Source organism: Onychomys torridus, chromosome 16, assembly GCF_903995425.1.
Source record: "Onychomys torridus chromosome 16, mOncTor1.1, whole genome shotgun sequence".
Taxonomy (NCBI): Eukaryota; Metazoa; Chordata; class Mammalia; order Rodentia; family Cricetidae; genus Onychomys; species Onychomys torridus.
Window position 1 is genome coordinate 51,289,957 of NC_050458.1, and position 17,005 is coordinate 51,306,961.

General features: G+C 48.2%; 1 protein-coding gene across 1 annotated transcript in view; it reads left to right on the forward strand.

Moving 5' to 3' along the window:
- Positions 1 to 17,005, forward strand: part of Tbc1d22a (TBC1 domain family member 22A) — a 272,127-nt gene that overhangs the window by 227,470 nt on the left and 27,652 nt on the right. The window lies entirely within an intron of this gene.

The window sequence follows — 17,005 nt, forward strand, 5'->3', positions numbered from 1 at the left end:
AATTCAGAAGCCTTGAATGGGCTGCATAGCTGAGACATAGGCCGTGTAGGACCCCATGCAAGACTGCTGATACCTCCTTAGGAGTCATTGTGTGCACATCTTGACCCACAGTGCTGGAGCTGGGGCGCTAGATGCTGGCTTTCCTGGCCTTTGACTGCATTAAGTGTGGTGTTGTAAAATGTGCTTTGTGTCTGCCTTATAACTGACTTCTGAGATCTCTAGTCAGGGTTCACTGAGGTTTTGACTACAATCCATTCAGCCACCCTCTGATTCTCCCTGCCTCCAGAGCCTGGCACACTTGTGCTTAGCCCAGACAGGGTTGGCTCCAGAAACAGCTGGCCCAGAGGAGTAGTCAGCAATATGTGGGTGAGCCTTCCCCAGTGGACCTTTATTCTCGGTCTTCAGGACAGAAGCTCTGTAGAAACAGGAGGTGACAGCCATCTACAGAGCGGTTTTAGCTACAGTTTGGTGGACAGTCATGGGTCTTTCTGTGGACCTGAGCTGCTCAGGAGCCTGCAGGCTTGGTGGTCTATGTACAGTGCTGTGTCTTGTTGCTGCATGGCCGCCAGCCTCACTGAGAAGCAGCACCGGTGTGCACATAGTGAGTGCTGTCTAGAGGCCTGAGAAACAGCAGGGGACAGGATAAGGGACAGTACCCTACTTCTGGAAGCAGCATTCCATGTCAAATTCTTGCCTGCCTGGATAGGCCCTGTTCCTACTGGTGCTAGAAGGACGTTCAGGTTCAGCCAGCCTGTAGGGTATGACCTGGTATCTCCCCTTGCTCTCCTTTGGATCTCTGGTAGAGATCTGGGGCACCTGTGGCTGCTCAGTGAGAAACTAGGACAGATGAGGGTGGTTCTGGGTGTGGGTTTCAGCCTGTGTGCTGTCCCTTATCCCTTCAATCTCCATCCACATTTTTCTACATTTGCTCAGTAATCACTCCAGAGCCCTGTTTGGCTGAGGTTCTGTTTCCACCCTGGAGGGCATCTCACACTGGGAGTAGCTTGGGAGTGAGGGGGCTACGCCTATGGGGGTGACTTGGGACTCTCCGCAATGGGAACCTGGAGTGGGGACAGAGTAGAGAAATGAGACCAGGCAGTGAGGGGTATCAGGAGAGAGGACAGAATAGCATTGCCGTTGTGGATGGATCTGGTGACTACTGTCCTGCAAAACGTTTGCAGGCTTTGGGGGTAGGAGAGGGGGAAGGCAGACAGGGATATCCCTTTGACAATGGACCTTGTACCCAGGACAAGGAACATCGAGGTTCAGCAGGGGAAAGGTGACCAGACAGACACACTGGAAAGTGGACCAAGGATACCCCACAGCAAAGGTATGGGAGGCAGCAGCAGTGAGGCTGAGGGAAGAGCCTGTTGGGACAGGATGGGACAGAAGGAGCTGCAGGGCAGAAGGAAGCAGCCTTTCCAGGGAGAGCCAGTAGGTAGAAGAGACAGCTAAATTGTGAAGAGCCTTAAAGCCACAGTGGAAACACAGGGGCTTCACCATGAAAGAGAGCTGGGCAGTGACCACTCAAGTGAGGGGAAAGCATGTTTGCACAGTTGCTCCATGGGGTGAGTCAGTGTGGATCCTGTGTGGTTCAGGCATCGATTCTGTATTGGAGTTGCCTCCTCAGCTTAGGGTCCAGAAGTACCTCTGAGCTGGAAGGCAGACAGATAGCTGATGGTACAGGACCTCAGACCTTTCTGTGGTGCTGAGTGGTAGCCATGAACGTACCATCATGGAAGTCATGAAGTGTGTACTTTTCCGCCTGTGTGAAACGATTGGCAGAGTGGAGCAGAGCTCCTGCAGGAGGAAACCAAGCCCTGTTTCATCTGGATAAAATGTCGTCTCTGGAAGTCTGGGAGTGAGAACGGCTGAGAAGCTCTGGGTAGAAATTAATTTTCAACAGAGATGCATCTTCTTCTCAAGCTGGTACAACATTTACAGAAACGAGTCATCCAGCTAAGTCCAAAAGCCTTCAGAGTCAAAGTAGCCATCCCATGTAGACTGCCTTCCCCTATGAAGTGCTTCAAAACAGATACCAGCAAGCTGGGAATGGATGATCCAGCTTCAAAAATAACACAAGTCAAGGTGAAGATGATCTGGAGTTTCAGAAAGGGTTCTAAACATGAAACATGGCTGGTGCCAGGCTTGTAAATAGATGTAAAGCTAAAGTGATTTTATTTAAAACTTTCCAAAAGAAAACAGGTATACCTTCAGCTCAAAAAGCAAAAAAATGGGGTCCATTTATAACAGTAAGGAAATTAATAAGTGAAAATGAATGGGTTAGAGGTCAGAAGATGCCCTATGACCAGCCCACCACAGGAACCTTAGTCACTGGATCCCTAATGGGCATGGCCCCTGATTTTCTGTTGAGAGAGTGTTCCATGCATCTTTTGTCAGGATTGTGTGGGGAGCCTGCCCTGGGTGCCTTTCCTTCCTCTGTCCTCTAAAATCAGGTAAGAAACACTAGGGTATACCACATGTGTGAGTAGTCCAGGTACATTGGCACAAGACACAACCTGGTCATTACCATTAGCACCCACAGATTAGGTAAAAAACTATGGTCCCAGATGCTAGCCAAGGGGTAACCTCTTTCCCACATACTGTTGATATGATGTTCTGACAATAAGCTAAAGGCAGAGTCACAGGGTCTCCTACAAGGCACAAGTAGCTTTTCCCAAATATAAGAGAAAGAAAACAAGTCGATTGCTCAGTAAGTAGAAGTAGCCATGCTTTCTTCCAGTGCTGAGAGATGTCGGAAACCCACAGCCTTCAGTCCTAGGGAGTGATAGAAACAGGCATGCACATCACATCTGTAGTGTGGGGAGCAGCATGGGAAGGCTTGCTTTCCCCCTACATGCACACATGTGTACATGCAAACTGGATATTTCAGACCCATGAACTCTTCAGAGTAGGCCAACAGTAGAATCAGCTTGTGCCCTGAAGGCACATGCTTCTTCCTGCTGAGGGCCCATCTCCTGTATAAATAGCTGGGATGGGGCCAGGGGAAGCAGGCCTAGTAAAGGGGAGTCAGAGACCCTTCCCCTGAAGTGGGAGCCTAGAACGCTGGCCGGGAATCAGGACCCACAGGCAGGCCTGGGCTTGTCTGAGGCGTAGCCGAGTGGAACAAGAGTTGGATCCAGAAGCACATGCTACAGCTCACTCAGCACACATTTAGGGTAGGATTTACATTACTTTTGGGACACTTAATACTATAATGTTGGTTTTTAACTGACGAGATCCTCGGGGAAGGTATCTAGCTTATTCTGAGCACATGCAGACAACCTAAATGTTTGTCTGAAGTGTCACAAATTAAAGGGCAGGTGAGAATCAGAAATAGCTTGCTGTTTTTCCCCCACTTGGTTGTTCTTAGCTGGGACTAAAGCACATCCTGTGTTCTTAATATGCAAAGAATCCACACAGAGAACTAATAAAAAGGAAATGTCTTCATGGAAAATGGGTGAAGACACCCAGAGCGGTCAGACCTGCCATTAAAGAATTATGCTACTGTTTAGAAAATGCAAAATATCTTCCAGTCCTTAACACAGAACTGAAAATTAACCCAGGTAATACCTGTCTGCAAGCAGCACTTTGTGCAGTGGAGATCAGCAGGTGTGTAGCAGAGCAGCCATGTGCACTGCCCCTCCTGGAGGCCGGGGAATAGAGCCTTCCTGGAGACCTCCCAGAAGCTCAAGTCCAGGGCTGGCATCTGACCCAGCACTAGCCAGGGAGTGATCCAGGGAGAACAGGTAAGTTGCAGTCTGAAGGGTCAGAGGCAGGTCTCCAAACTGGGTCATAAATAGCCCTCATGGGTTTAGGAATGCTGGACATATTTCTGTGGAGAAACTTGGTCCAGAATTGCATTCCTCCACACAGGAACAGCAGCACAAAGGTGAACCCAGCTTGGCTTGTGTTTAAAGCACAGAGAAGACTGAACAAAACAAGCCACAGTGTGGGCGATAGGCAGTTTAGGTTAGTGGTGTCGGGTGATTTTAGTCTCTTGTTTGGCCCTTTTCCTTCTTCTGGCCAGCATGCATAGCTGTAGTTTTCTAACCAAGGCAGTGTCCTCTTTCAGGGCAGCCCCTGCTCTGTGAGTTCATGGCTCAGGGCAGGTATTGAGGGGTGCTGGACTCTGAGCCTACAGCCTTCTTGGGATGCAGTGCAGAAGGCAGGCATGTGAACACATGCACAGAATTTACTAATGGAACTAAGTTAAGGCATATGCCCCACCCTTCTGGGGACTTTGGTGTTTACAGATGCCTGTGTATAATGACACAAAGGGATGTGATTCTGTCTGAGTCACAGGGGAGAGATTGGGAGGCAGACTGAGAGTGGGGTGGGGGCAAGTGAATGTTGCAGTTCCCCCACAGAGCCCAAGCCGCATGAAGCACTGGGGTGGCTGGCCCTTCCTCTCTTTGGTAGCCCCTGTGAGGAAACTTCTGGAACTCTTGCCCCAGTCTATGGATGACCGTCAAGGCTATGTTTGTCATACTCCCTGTGCCAGGCTTCTTCCTTGTGTCATTAGTGTCCCTTCTGCAGAGAATTGTAAGAAGTAATTTCTGAGAAACGGGTATGGGATCTTTATACAGATGGATCAAACCTCAACACATTACCTTCTAGTCCCCTCTCTGGGCCACACCCCAGAGTCCAGCTCTTCTTTGAGACCTATCCTAGGACCTTTCCCTGCTCCTGGCTCCATTCCTGAATCATTAGCTTCCTTAAGTACCCAGACCTCAGAGAGAGCTCTTGTAAGAAGCCACTGGAAGACTATAGAAGCAACATTCCCTTCTCCCTCTGTGTGCTCTCCTGCCTCACCCCACCCTCACCCTGCTACCCCGTCTCTCCCCTGTGATTCAGAAGGGATCAAATCCTATATGTCATTATACACAGGCAAGGTGGATGACATGTATCTTGGTCCTGGCAGGCCTGCATCTGCATGGTCTTGCTGGCCAGGACTTCCAGCATCTCTGTGGATGGGCTACTGCTGTCTTGGTCCTCAGGCCTAGCCCAGCTGATTATTCAGAGGTCCTGTCCTTCCTCCTGGGCCATCTAGTGGACTTGAAGCAGCATGCAGCCTTCTGTCCAGTACTAACTGGACATGTGAATAGCCACTGTGGACTAATGGTTTTATACAGGTTGATGTCTTGCCCAATGTACCCTTGAAGCAGCAAATGTCACAAAATGCCAAACTAAAGATCAGTTGTCTTCATTGTTTACAGACATTTTAAGGACAAAATTGGTCAATTGAAAAGGGATCTTGGAAATGGATTGTTATTTTTTCCTTTGCTCTGACAGGTATTGTAACATGAGATGTGGGGGTAGGTAGAGCAGCCTGTGGTGCTATGTGAATAGGGCTCCTGTGCTGTAGTGTGTGTTCTGTCTGGCTAGTGCAGTGAGGGTTGCTGTGGAGGACTGGTGTGCTCTAGTTTGGGTGTGCTGATGTGTGGGGCTGTTGCTCTGTTGTGTGATTGGTATGTTGCTGTGTAGGGCTTGTATTCTGTAGTTTGGGTGTGTTACTGTATGGGCATAGAACACTACAGTGTGGTAGGTGTGTTGTGTGGGGTTCATGTGCTGTAATGTGGATGTGTTGCCATGAGGCTTCTGTGCTGTAGTGTGGATGTATTGCTGTGGGGCTTGTGTGATTGCCTGGTATTTTAGTTACTTTAACTTCTTGAACAGGACCCTGGGGCCCAGCTCTTGGCCTGCCATGTCCTGATGGGATATAGTGAAATGTATGAGGAACACTACTCTTACTGTCTGGCCTCATACCAGATCAGTTGTGGATACTTCCTGGCCTCAGGCATCTCTACAGAGAGAGGACATATTCCTAGACCACATGGAGAGGACAGGACCACTGGAATAACTGGACCCTACTGGCAGGTGGGCCATGGTCTGCAAGCAAGGCCAGTGGACTAAAAGTGAGATGGGCCAGTGATGGTGTTGATGGTCAGGAGGAGGGGTTCTTGCGGAGCTAAGGGGCAGCAGGCCTTCCCTGAGTGTGTGGGCTGGGCAGGCTACAGTAGATACAGATGCTGAGCAGACCCTGCATGTCTGGGTGTGTGGGCTAGGCATTCTGTATACAGCAGACCTTGCACATATCCAGGCTGGCTTCATGCAGCCATTTCTGCTCCTCTGCCTACCACTGGGACATGCAGGAAGGATGACACAGCAGCAAAGGTGAGGGTCAGGCACTGCAGTGTCCTCCTGAGGAGATAGCATGTTCAGGAGAGGCTGTAGGTGCACCTTTCAGTAGAGCAAGGAGCAGTTGGTGAAGGTGGGAGCTCTGAGCAGAGGCCTGCAGTGTTTCTGGTGAGTGGTGAACCAGCTGTGGTGAACCAGCTGTGGTGAAGGAGGCAGAAGAAGGTACAGAACAGGAGGACTGTGGGAGCTGGGCCCAGATGTGGCAGGGCAGTGGCCAGAGGCTGAGGGGACAGGCTGCTCAGGCCCATGGCATGGCAGAAAGAGCTGGGTTTGGGTTCACTGGAGAGCTGTCTGAGAGGAGAGTGAGTAGACATAGGCTGGTGAGTTCTAGGCCACAGGGCAATTGGGAGGACTGGTAAGTGAGGGTCCAGAGCAGAACAGAGCCAGTGATTGCAGGATTCCCAGCTGAGCAGCTAGGGGTGTGGGGGCAGGGAAAGGGCCAGAGTAACCACAGGGCCTACTGGAGAGAAGGGTCCGGCCAAGCCTTAGGTATAGTAGAGGGCTGGAAATGTTTGTGCTCAGGGAAAGAGCCTGGAGACAGGTAGGGGGAGACACTCACCCCCTCTTTCACCCCAACCCCCCTCGCATGCACAGGAGATCCAGTTTCAGGTAGATGTTTCAGCATTAAGCAAGGCCTGCTTCTTTCAGAGTCAACTCCCAGCTCCTTGTATTTAGGGGACAGTCATTTCCCAGAGCTTGCCATCCCAAACTCACTTTACACTTATGGAAACAGGCTTTCACGGAGAATGGGCAAACTGAGCATGTCATCCATTGCTGCCCCCCCCCCCCCCCCACCTTCCCCTACCTCCCAGTGCCCTGCGCCTGTGTAGAATGATTGTTTCCTGGTCTGCACATTCAAATACAGGCAGTAATTTTCCTTTCAGACCTCAGAAGATGTGACCTCCTTATTAAGCTCTACTGCTCATTATGGTAATGACAGCAGGCATTGAAGATCTGAGCCCTTTCCGAGGGAAGTGTCCTGTGGGCTACAAAGTTGAATAGCAACTTTCTTATCAGGAGAAGTGATTAAAGGCTGAAGATGAGGTGTGAGGAAAGATGAAAGGAACAGATTGTGGACTGGTGCCTTACAGGATCTTAAGTCCAAGGAGAGGAGTAATGAGCGCTCCTTCCGTGACTCAGTTGACGCAAGGAAAACATGGGCCACACCACAAGAATACCCTTCTTGCTGCTGCAGGATGTGACTTATGAGGATGGCTTAAGGGCCAGTGGGAGGTCTGTACCAGGCTTCCCAGCCCTAACTAGAGTGAGCATGCTTTGTGTCATATGCAGGAGGGCATGTCATGGAAGAGGAGCAGAGCCCAAGCACAGCTCTGGAGCAGTGCTAGGAAGCCATAGCCTAGGGTTTGCTGTCCAGGGGCATGGCAGCACTGATACCGGGGGTCCTTTTTCCTGCCCTTGTGGAGGTCCACAGAGAGAGGCAGGATGGTGAGGGGATGTTCTGCTGTATCTATGTTTCTAATCTGAGAAGAAAGGGCTCAGCCTGCAGCTTCTTCATAAACATGCACGCGTAAACACACACACACACACACATACACACACACACACACACACACACACACACACACACACCATTAGTATTTCTTAGGAAACAGGTATGGAAAATGTTGCTGTTCTTTTTTCTTTTAAAAACAAACCCTTTCCCTTTACAAATGGAAAATTCTTGCTGAAATAGTCATAAAGAAAACTGCTTGCCTGTCTAGAATTTGTTTGTATTTTCTTTGGTACAATGACCCCTTGTGCTTTAGTTATTTAGCTATTATGTCTTCAAAAGACATTTGGCTTTCACGAGAGGCCAGCTCACTCTTTCTCTGTTCACAAGGGGAGGTGATGTGTTTATGTTTGGGAAGGAAGAACCTCTGTTTTATGGCCCTTCACCCAAATGCCGTGAGGCAGGGGCTATGTGTTCTCTAGAGCCATGGGAGGCCCTTGGAGCCAGAGTGTAGGCCACCCATGAGCAGAGCTAACTGAGGTACCTGGTGACCCTTCTTTTGGGGACATACAATCTTCACCTTTGCCCTGAGGTACCAACCCACCCTTCCCCACCTCACTGCCTTCCTCATTCCCTCAGTTTCTTCCTGTTTCCTAGAGGGCCATGCCCTGGAAAGAGACACAGCAAGTGGCTGGTTGAAGGAAGAGTTGCCTGTCCCCATCCCAGTCCTGGAGTTCCTAACCCCATCCCCACCCCTCAGTACCCTCTAGCCCTCGCAGCAGGGGTACATGCACCCTCTCTGTAGTCAGCTACCATGGAGAGGTCTGAGGGCTGTTAGTTCAGGCTTACTGCAGTCGCTTCCCCTGTGAGAAATGAACCCACAGGCAGTTCTCAGCGAGCCATACAAAATCAATTTGAGTCCCATGACTATGCTCAGACACACCTACACATTTCATTAAGTCACCCTTTCTGTGTTGGATTTTGTCTTCTCTGGGGGATGAGCAGCTACAGCTTCAGCCCACTTGGCCTGGCCATGGCCGGGTTAATGGTCAACACAGACACTTGAAACACATGAAGTGGTTGTTCAAGGTGGTCAGATATCAGTGCACCTCCAGAGCACATGGGAAAGCTCAGTGCTTCCAGAGTCATGATTGCCATTAGGTATAGTAGGTGAAGAAATGTGAACATGGCCAGATAACCTTAAAGACTGTCAATGTGTGCTGTGCCTGTGTCTCTGCATGGGCTGTCCACTGAAGAGGCTGGGCTCTGTTTCCCATATCTGCTCACCAAGTCTGTCCTACCCCCTCTTAGACATGTTGTAGGTCCTGTCACTAAGTGTTTCTGTGTGTCATGTGTCATGGCTTCATGTGAGTAGCAGTGAAAGTTTGAAGTCTGTCTTAGGGTTTTATTGCTGTGAAGAAACACCATGACCATGACAACTCTTATAAAGGAAAACATTTAATTGGGACTGGCTTATAGTTCAGAGAGTTAGTCTATTATTGTCATGGTGGGAAGCATGGTGGCATGCAGACAGATATACTACTGGAGAGGTAGCTGAGAGTTCTACATCTGGATTCACAGGCAACAGGAAATAACAGTGTCACACTGGGCCTGGCTTGAGCATCTGAGACCTTAAAGCCCACCCCTAGGGACACACTTCCCCCCAAAACACCACACCTACTCTAAAAGGCCATACCTTTTAATAATGTCATTCCCTATGAGCTTATGGGGGCCATTTTCTTTCAAACCACTACAAAGACTGTCAACCATTCAAATTCATTGGCTTTCATGAAGAAGATCCCAAGATCTTCAGAGTGTGCTTGGTCTCCATGATGTAGACAGTTCTGCCCTACCATGCCCTCCCACCATGATTTTTCCACCTTGCCTCAGTCTTGAAAGCCATGGAGTTAGCTCACCAGGATCTGAAACTGTGAGCCAGATATGCCTTTTATCTTTTAAGTTATTTTTCTCAAGTGTTTTGTCACAGTAATGGAAAGTTGGCTGACATGGACAATTGTTACAAGCAAGGCCATTGCTATGGTCACTTGACTACCTGCATGGAAACTTTTGGGGACTTTTTTTGCAAGAGGGCTTTGGAGAAGTCTGGAGAGGTAGGCTAGAGGTGCTTTAAGCAGAGCTTAGTGGGTGGTTCTCAAGGAAGTTCTGAAACTAGAATATGGCCAAGAACTTGGAGAGTAAAAACTATTCATGGGGTTCCAATGGGAAGGAAGACTGTTGGGAAGTAAACCCAAGGCCATTTATGTTATTATGTGGAGGGGAACTTGTCTGCATTTTATCTGTGCCTGGAGACTTTGCATAAAGCCAAACTGGGGAGAAAGTCAAGACCACAGGCTTTGGTGTAGGCATTGCTGGCTGCTCCTAGTTAGATTTGCAGTGAAGATGGTAAAAACAGAGGAGAAGGGTGTGTAAACCCTTGTAATTTGTCCAGAAGAGAAGTACAGGTAAAGTTGAGATTGAGAAAACTGCTGGCTAAAGGGATTAGTGACATCAGAAAGAAACCAAGTGCTTTGCAGGAGGACAGTAGGAAAGCTGCCTCTAGGGCATCTCAGGAATGGCAGGATCCTTCCCGTGGCACATAAGAGTATAAAAGTATAAATACATTAAAACGACTTTCTGTTGAGAAGGTTGTGCCACTCAGGCACACTGTGCACACAGGACCACCTTGGAAGATTCATTTGAATGTTCTGGGAAGCCCAGGTGTGCAGACTTTTGCAGCCTCGGTCTTAGGAGTACTGGCTGCTGCTTGACATCACTGCAGACCTTAGTACCCCATGTGCTGCTGACTTTCTAGGTATGGTGAATGCAAGTGGAGGCTTCCACTCAGGTTTTAAATGAAATATTGGTAGTCCAGGTAAGATACAGCATCAGCATTCCCCCCCTCCTACACACACCAAAGGGTGACAGCATCATTCCCCCACATCAAAGGGTAACAGCATCATCCCCCACACACACACCAAAGGGCAACGGCATCATCCTCCTACACCAAAGGGCAATAGCATCATCCTCCTACACCAAAGGGTAACAGCATCATTCCCCCACACTGAAGGGTAACAGTACCATCACCCTACCCTGAAGGACAACAGCATCATTCCCCACACCAAAGGGTAACATGTGAAGCTGTGATGCCAAAGCTGTTAGATGCAGTGAAGACCCAAGGAAACTGGAGATGGCAGGTGTATGGAGTGTCTGCCAAGGAAAGCTTCAGACAGTGAACAGAACCATCCAAGTATGAGAGCCATGTGGTCAGTGGCTAGCAGAGCTAGTGTGGGGCTTCCAGGCTCTTTGGAGCTCCTAGCTACAACTAGGACTCTGAGTGCAGGTTTGAAGCTACAGGGTTTGTTTGCAATGCTGGGTTTCAGTCCTCTTGTTGTTGTTGTTGTTGTTGTTGTTGTTGTTGTTCTTCTTCTTCTTCTTCTTCTTCTTCTTCTTCTTCTTCTTCTTCTTCTTCTCTCCTTCTTCTTCTTCTTCTTCTTCTTCTTCTTCTTCTTCTTCTTCCTCTTCTTCTTCTTCTTCTTCTTTCCATCTCTTGCTTTGTGATGGAATGTTTATGCTGTGTCATTGTGTGTTGCAGTTACAGCTCTCCATTTTGAGTTATATAGAGACTCAGATAAGAATTTGCCTTTAGTCTCAGAGAAAACTTCACCTGGGTACTTGAGCTGAACTTGAACCACTGAGGATTCTTGGTGATGGACTCAATGCATCTTCAGTTTGAAATGGATATGAACTTTTAGGAACCAGGGCAGAATGTTACAGCTTAGAAATAAAGTACCTCCACCTTTCCCCCTGTTTTCACCTTGGACAGCACATGGGATATGTGGGTTCACACTCCATCATTACATTGCTATTTAAAAGGGTGAGTGTGGGGATAGCACTCAGAATGTAGAGATATTTAGCATTCATATAGCACATCACCAATAGATCCACTGGTTGCATTTCATTTTGAGCCAAGCCCTTGACTTCTGCATGGTAGAAATCAGTTTAGGTGGGGATTTCAACCTGACCTGGATGTAAGCATGTGACAAAGTAGCTGTTATGACCTTATGGCATTGCACATTTTCTTGAGACTTAGAAATAATAAATAACAAAAATGGAAATTAGCACATTTAGTTGATATCTGTAAAAAAAACATATAGCCTGTATATTATATTGTACATTCATGCAGTGGATGGTACTTGAACACAAATTGCAGGTTAGAACTGATCACTTCACAACAGCTCCAGGTATGCACAAGATTGTAGCCAGTTTTAAATTACTTACAGCTAAATTATAAAAACATTACCTTGTCCTTAAAAGAAAAAAAAAAAAAGTATTCACTGTGGAGTTTGGCTATGTTTTAGTTCCTTAGGGTAGAACTTTGGTACAGGAATGTAGTGGTTTGAATAAGAATAGCCCCCATAGGCTCATATATTTGAATGCCTAGTCACCAGGGAGTGGAACTCTTTGATAGGATTAGGAGGTGTGGCTTTGTCTGAGGAAGCCCATCCTCAGTCCAGGTTCTCTCTCTGCCTGTGGATCAGGATATAAAGAGCTCAACTACTGCCTGTCTGCATGCTGCCATGCTCCACTTCATGATGATAATGGATTAACTTCTGAAACTGTAAGCCAGTCCCCAGTTAAATGCTTCCTTTTTATAAAAGTTGCCTTAGTCATCCTCTCTCTTTACAGCGATAGAAAAGTGATTAAGACAAAAGCTTGTACCAGAGACTGGGGTATTCCTTTGACAGGCCTGACCATGCTGTTTGTTGGAGAAATACAGAAGACTTTGAGACTTTGGACTAGAAAAGGGGTCAGGCACTTTAAGCAGGACTTAATGGGCCATCCTCCTAGGAGCATGGAAGACAGCACTGAGGACAATTTGAACTGTGGCAGCCCAACTAAATAAGTTTCAAAGTGGAAGTTCATTAGTAGTTGGCTGGAGACCATTCTTGTGATATTTTGGCAAAGAAAGTGGGTGCTTTTTGTCCTTGTCCTAAAAATCTGCCTGATACTAAATGGAAGAATTTTGGATTAATGGCATTGGCAGAGGAAATTTCAAGACAGTCAGTATTGACCATGCTGTGTGGTTATTAGTAGTCACTCTTATACAGATCTGTGATGAAAAGGTGCAAACGGGGCAAGGAGACATACAAAATGCACAGTGTGAGGAGAAAGAGCACCAGGAAAAATGGCATTGGAGCCAAGTCTTGTGCTTAAGGGCTAAAATGCTTAAAGAAAAACCTGATGCCAAATGGAATAAAAGGTGATAACCTCAGGGCAAGACCCAGCCCAGGTAAGCTTCCAACCTGTGGAAAGGAATTAAAAGATAGCTTAAGCAGTGAAGGGAACCATTGACAACTGAAAGTTGGTACAAATTGAACTGAAAGAGGGGGGAAAGTTTCAGCCCTAGCAAGCAGCAGACCTTGGCAGCTTCTGCCTCATTCTGGCCTCATGGTTCTAACTTTAGAGTCAAGGATACAAGAAAAGGGTTGTGGAATCTCCCTCCACAGCTAAGGGAAACCATTGAGGCCAGGCCTGTGTCAAGGATATGTTCCTGCATGGAGGCCCAGATAGGCCATTATGGGAAGCTGTGAAGGTAAAGCCTGAATTGTGTTGGAGATCCCAAAGTCATGGGATACCTCCTTCCAAGAAGAATTGCTAATAGGTGTGGAGCCAGCCCAAGAGAGAGAAGTGTGCTGCAGTCAGCAAAGCTGAAAGGAGTTGGCAATCTCAAGAGCGCTTTGACATCAGACATGGAGATGCATAATGTTTACCCTGCTGGTTTTCAGTCTTGCTTTGGTCAGTGTTTCTTCATTATGCTCCATTTCCTCCCCTTTGGAATGGTAATGTATGTTCTGTGCCATTGTATGTTGGAAGTATGTGATCTGCATTTTGATTTTGTTTTTACAGGGGGTTATAGTTAAGAGAATGCTTTGAGTCTTGAGAAGACTTGAGAAGAGACTTTGGACTTTGAAGCAGTCTTGAGATTGAAAGTCTATGGGGACTTTTGAAGTTGGGCTGAATACATTTTTGCATTATGATATGGCTACAAGCCTATGGGGGCCAGGGAGTGGAATGTGGTGGTTTGGATAAAAATTCTCCTCAAGGTAAAAGGGCCATACCAGCTGTGACCTGGCCATACAGGGGTCTCAGAGCCTGTGCTTGCTGTGATGCCCAGGATCTGCCACATGTGTGACAGATTGGGCTGAGTCCTGATTTTCATTTCTACTCTCAGGTGCCTCTGAATCGCCAGACACGAGTGTGCATGGCTTAGTCATAATGCACATTCGACACCATCAACCAGCAATTCCATCATTGTGAAATCACTTTGTGGTTGCACAGACTGAGATGGTTGTGACATCATTGACTGGTATAATCTCATGGTGCCATTGTCCTGTATGTAGTTCATCGCTGACTGACATATTGTATAGTCTGGTTGTAATTTCAGTTCCCCAACAGAACTGAATGTTAGAAAATGACTGTGGTTGTGTGGAGTATCATTGGATAGTCCTCTTTAGAAAGGGACTGTGGCTGTGTGGAGTATCATTGAATAGTCCTCCTTGAAATGGGACTGTGGCTGCTTAAGGGCAGCTCTCCAAGAGCATGGTGACCCCTATGTGCAGCGCCTCACTGTGGTCCCTCCATCTAGAGCTCCAGCCATGACACTTAGAATATGGCCTGTGCCTGTGACATTGTGGGCTGTGGATGAGTCTTGTTTCAGACAGCAGCAGCCATGGCCAGCTGGTCCTGTGTATCCTTGCAGGCCTCCATGGACTTCATGGGTGGTTTTTTCCCTTCCTGCTCCCTTTTACAAAAGAGCTCATCTGGTGTGGTGTGAAGTTGGTATCTGGACCCCAGGACCCTTCTACATGGGCATCTCCAGGTGCTTCTGAAGGGCCAGCCCAAGTTTGCATTGAAAGAAATGTGCCTGCTGGTGACATGGAGGGCAGCTGAGTGTTCAAGACTTTGCCAGCATCTCTCACTCATTTTCCTGTGAATTAATCTTGCCATTAAGAAAAAAGTTATACACACCATTTCAAATCATTAATTGAAAGGCCTTTATTATCTCATAAATGGTGTTTGATATCTAAGGCAGATGAACTTGGGGAAGCTTGCCTGCTTGGTCCTTGAAGAAATATAATTACAACTTGGGCATTATTAAGATGTCCCTTCTCTGCTGTCACGTGCTCCATTTTGCTTCCTTTTATGGACACTGAGGTAAGTCTACTTGAAAATAAAAATGGCACAGCCTTAGAGTAGCATTCCTGGAGTGCTGGTGGGCCTGCAGTCTGCAGTTTTTCTGAGACCCAAGGTCCCCTGGAGTCCTTGTAGTTTACTTGATGAAGCAGGACTCACCCAGAACCCACTGACAGCATTCTGAGGATTCGGCCAACCATGGTAGACACAGTCACTGACCTGCAAGGCTGAGAAAGAGAGGGCCTGAACTCTTAGGTCACCTGAGTGCAAAGCAGCTGGAAGAAACTGGCTGGACAGATGTGCTGTGTCACTCCAAACCCTGCATCGCTTCCTTCATTAGCAAACCCCTGGGCTTCTTGGTGGAGATCTGCTGGTACTGTGTGGTCACTGTCATTTATGCTCATTTGGCCACATCCAGAGAAGGAGCTCAGGCTGGGAGACAGTCTCCTGGACTCTGCCACAGAGGGGCAGCTAGCACCAAAGGGATTGATTGGTCATGAAGTGGAGCCCTACAGCTGGCGCCTCAGACTAGGTTGATTCCAGCCAGGGCACGTGTCCACTAACACCTCCATTCTCCCACCTACTGGCTTACTGACTCTCTTGCCTACTCAGGCTTTGGGCAGCTTGCTGTTTTGGTGGCTAGACCCAGACATCTAAGCTGGTATTGTAGGAATCATTACTGCCTCCTCCCAGTGGCTCTGAGATCCTGTCAGATTCATCCCTTCTGTCCTCCATCCTGGGAGAGCAGAGCCTTTTCCCCATGGCCGCCACACAGGGCCAGCCTTCATGGCATTGGCCACCACTGAGCATCTTGGCAGGCTATAGAGAGAGCAAACCAGAAACCAAGCCCACTGACCATAAAGCAAGTTAGGTGAGTACAGGAAGACAGCTACCATGGCTGAGTCAAGGTTGTGATCAGCATGGGGCAGCATCAGTTGGACAGAGAGTCCCACATGGAGGGCACTGAAGCTGCCAAGGTTCCAGAGCCAGGCTGCTTGTAGCAGGCTGTGCCCTTAGGCCTGGTGGCTGTCGGGGAGAAGTGAGGAGGATTCCCTCAGCACAGCTCCAGGAATGTGCTTCATCTGTAGCTTGGTGACCAGTGCCCAGGACAGGCTCAGAGCAAACTATGGGAGGGGAAATAAGGAAGAAACATCTGGAGGCTGGACAGGTGGTTCTCATTATGTGACTAGTCCCATAGTACGTGTCCACTGAGTGCCATCCCTGTAGCAGGCATGCACTAGGCCCATGTGCTATGATCTCATATGGTGATTGCTTTGGCTGGATGGACAGGCAAGGATCATTTTGGGAGGTGGCACTTGTTGGTAGGAGTTGGCAGATTCTCACTAAGAGCCATGGAGGAGGTGGTGGGTAGCGTTGAGAGTCTCAGATCTGCACTATCCAAGTGGAAATGGCTTGGTGACATGAAAGGCTCCAAAGACACAGGTGCCGATGCCAGCTTCTTCCACTGAGGTCCCTGAGCATTCTCTTTTACTGCCCTCCCTACCCTCCTCTCTTGGGCCTCCATGCCTGGTTAATGGACTTGGCTGCTTGGCGTTGTAGGTAGGGCCTCTTCCTACCTGGGTTATAGCCCTCATTGTATCCAGTACAATACTTTGAACAAAACTGTAGGAGAGTGGGGAATGTCAGTTGACTGTTCTCAGTTTGTCTGGAAATCAGTATATTTAGGGAGTGAAATACTCTCTGCTTTGGCTTTGCTAGAGGAGGCATAGTTCAATGGTAAGGGAAACCTGGGGTGCCAGACTGAAGACATGTCTTCACTCCCCACTTCTCTGTGGGCCCTAAACAGCAGTTTACCCACTGTCCCCGTTGGACCTGGGCAGTACTGAAAAGGATGAGCAGGGTCCTGAGGATGCTGCAGATGCCTAGGCCACAGAAGCCCTCAGTGGTAAGAGCTGCTGACACCCAGATTAGTGGCTGTGGATGGCACACACATGCCCTCCTGTCTGAATCTCTGCAGACCTGCCCCATCCAGTGCACAGTGCTGCTGAGCAACCCGTACCAGAGCAGGGTAGAGCAAGGGGTGGACACTTGTCACAGGGTCCTTGTTAATCTTCACTTGGGTCTAGCACAAAAGAAAAAAATGAAATTAAACGAAATAGGGGGAAGGTTCCGAGAGAGTCTTTGGGCTGTGTCACCATG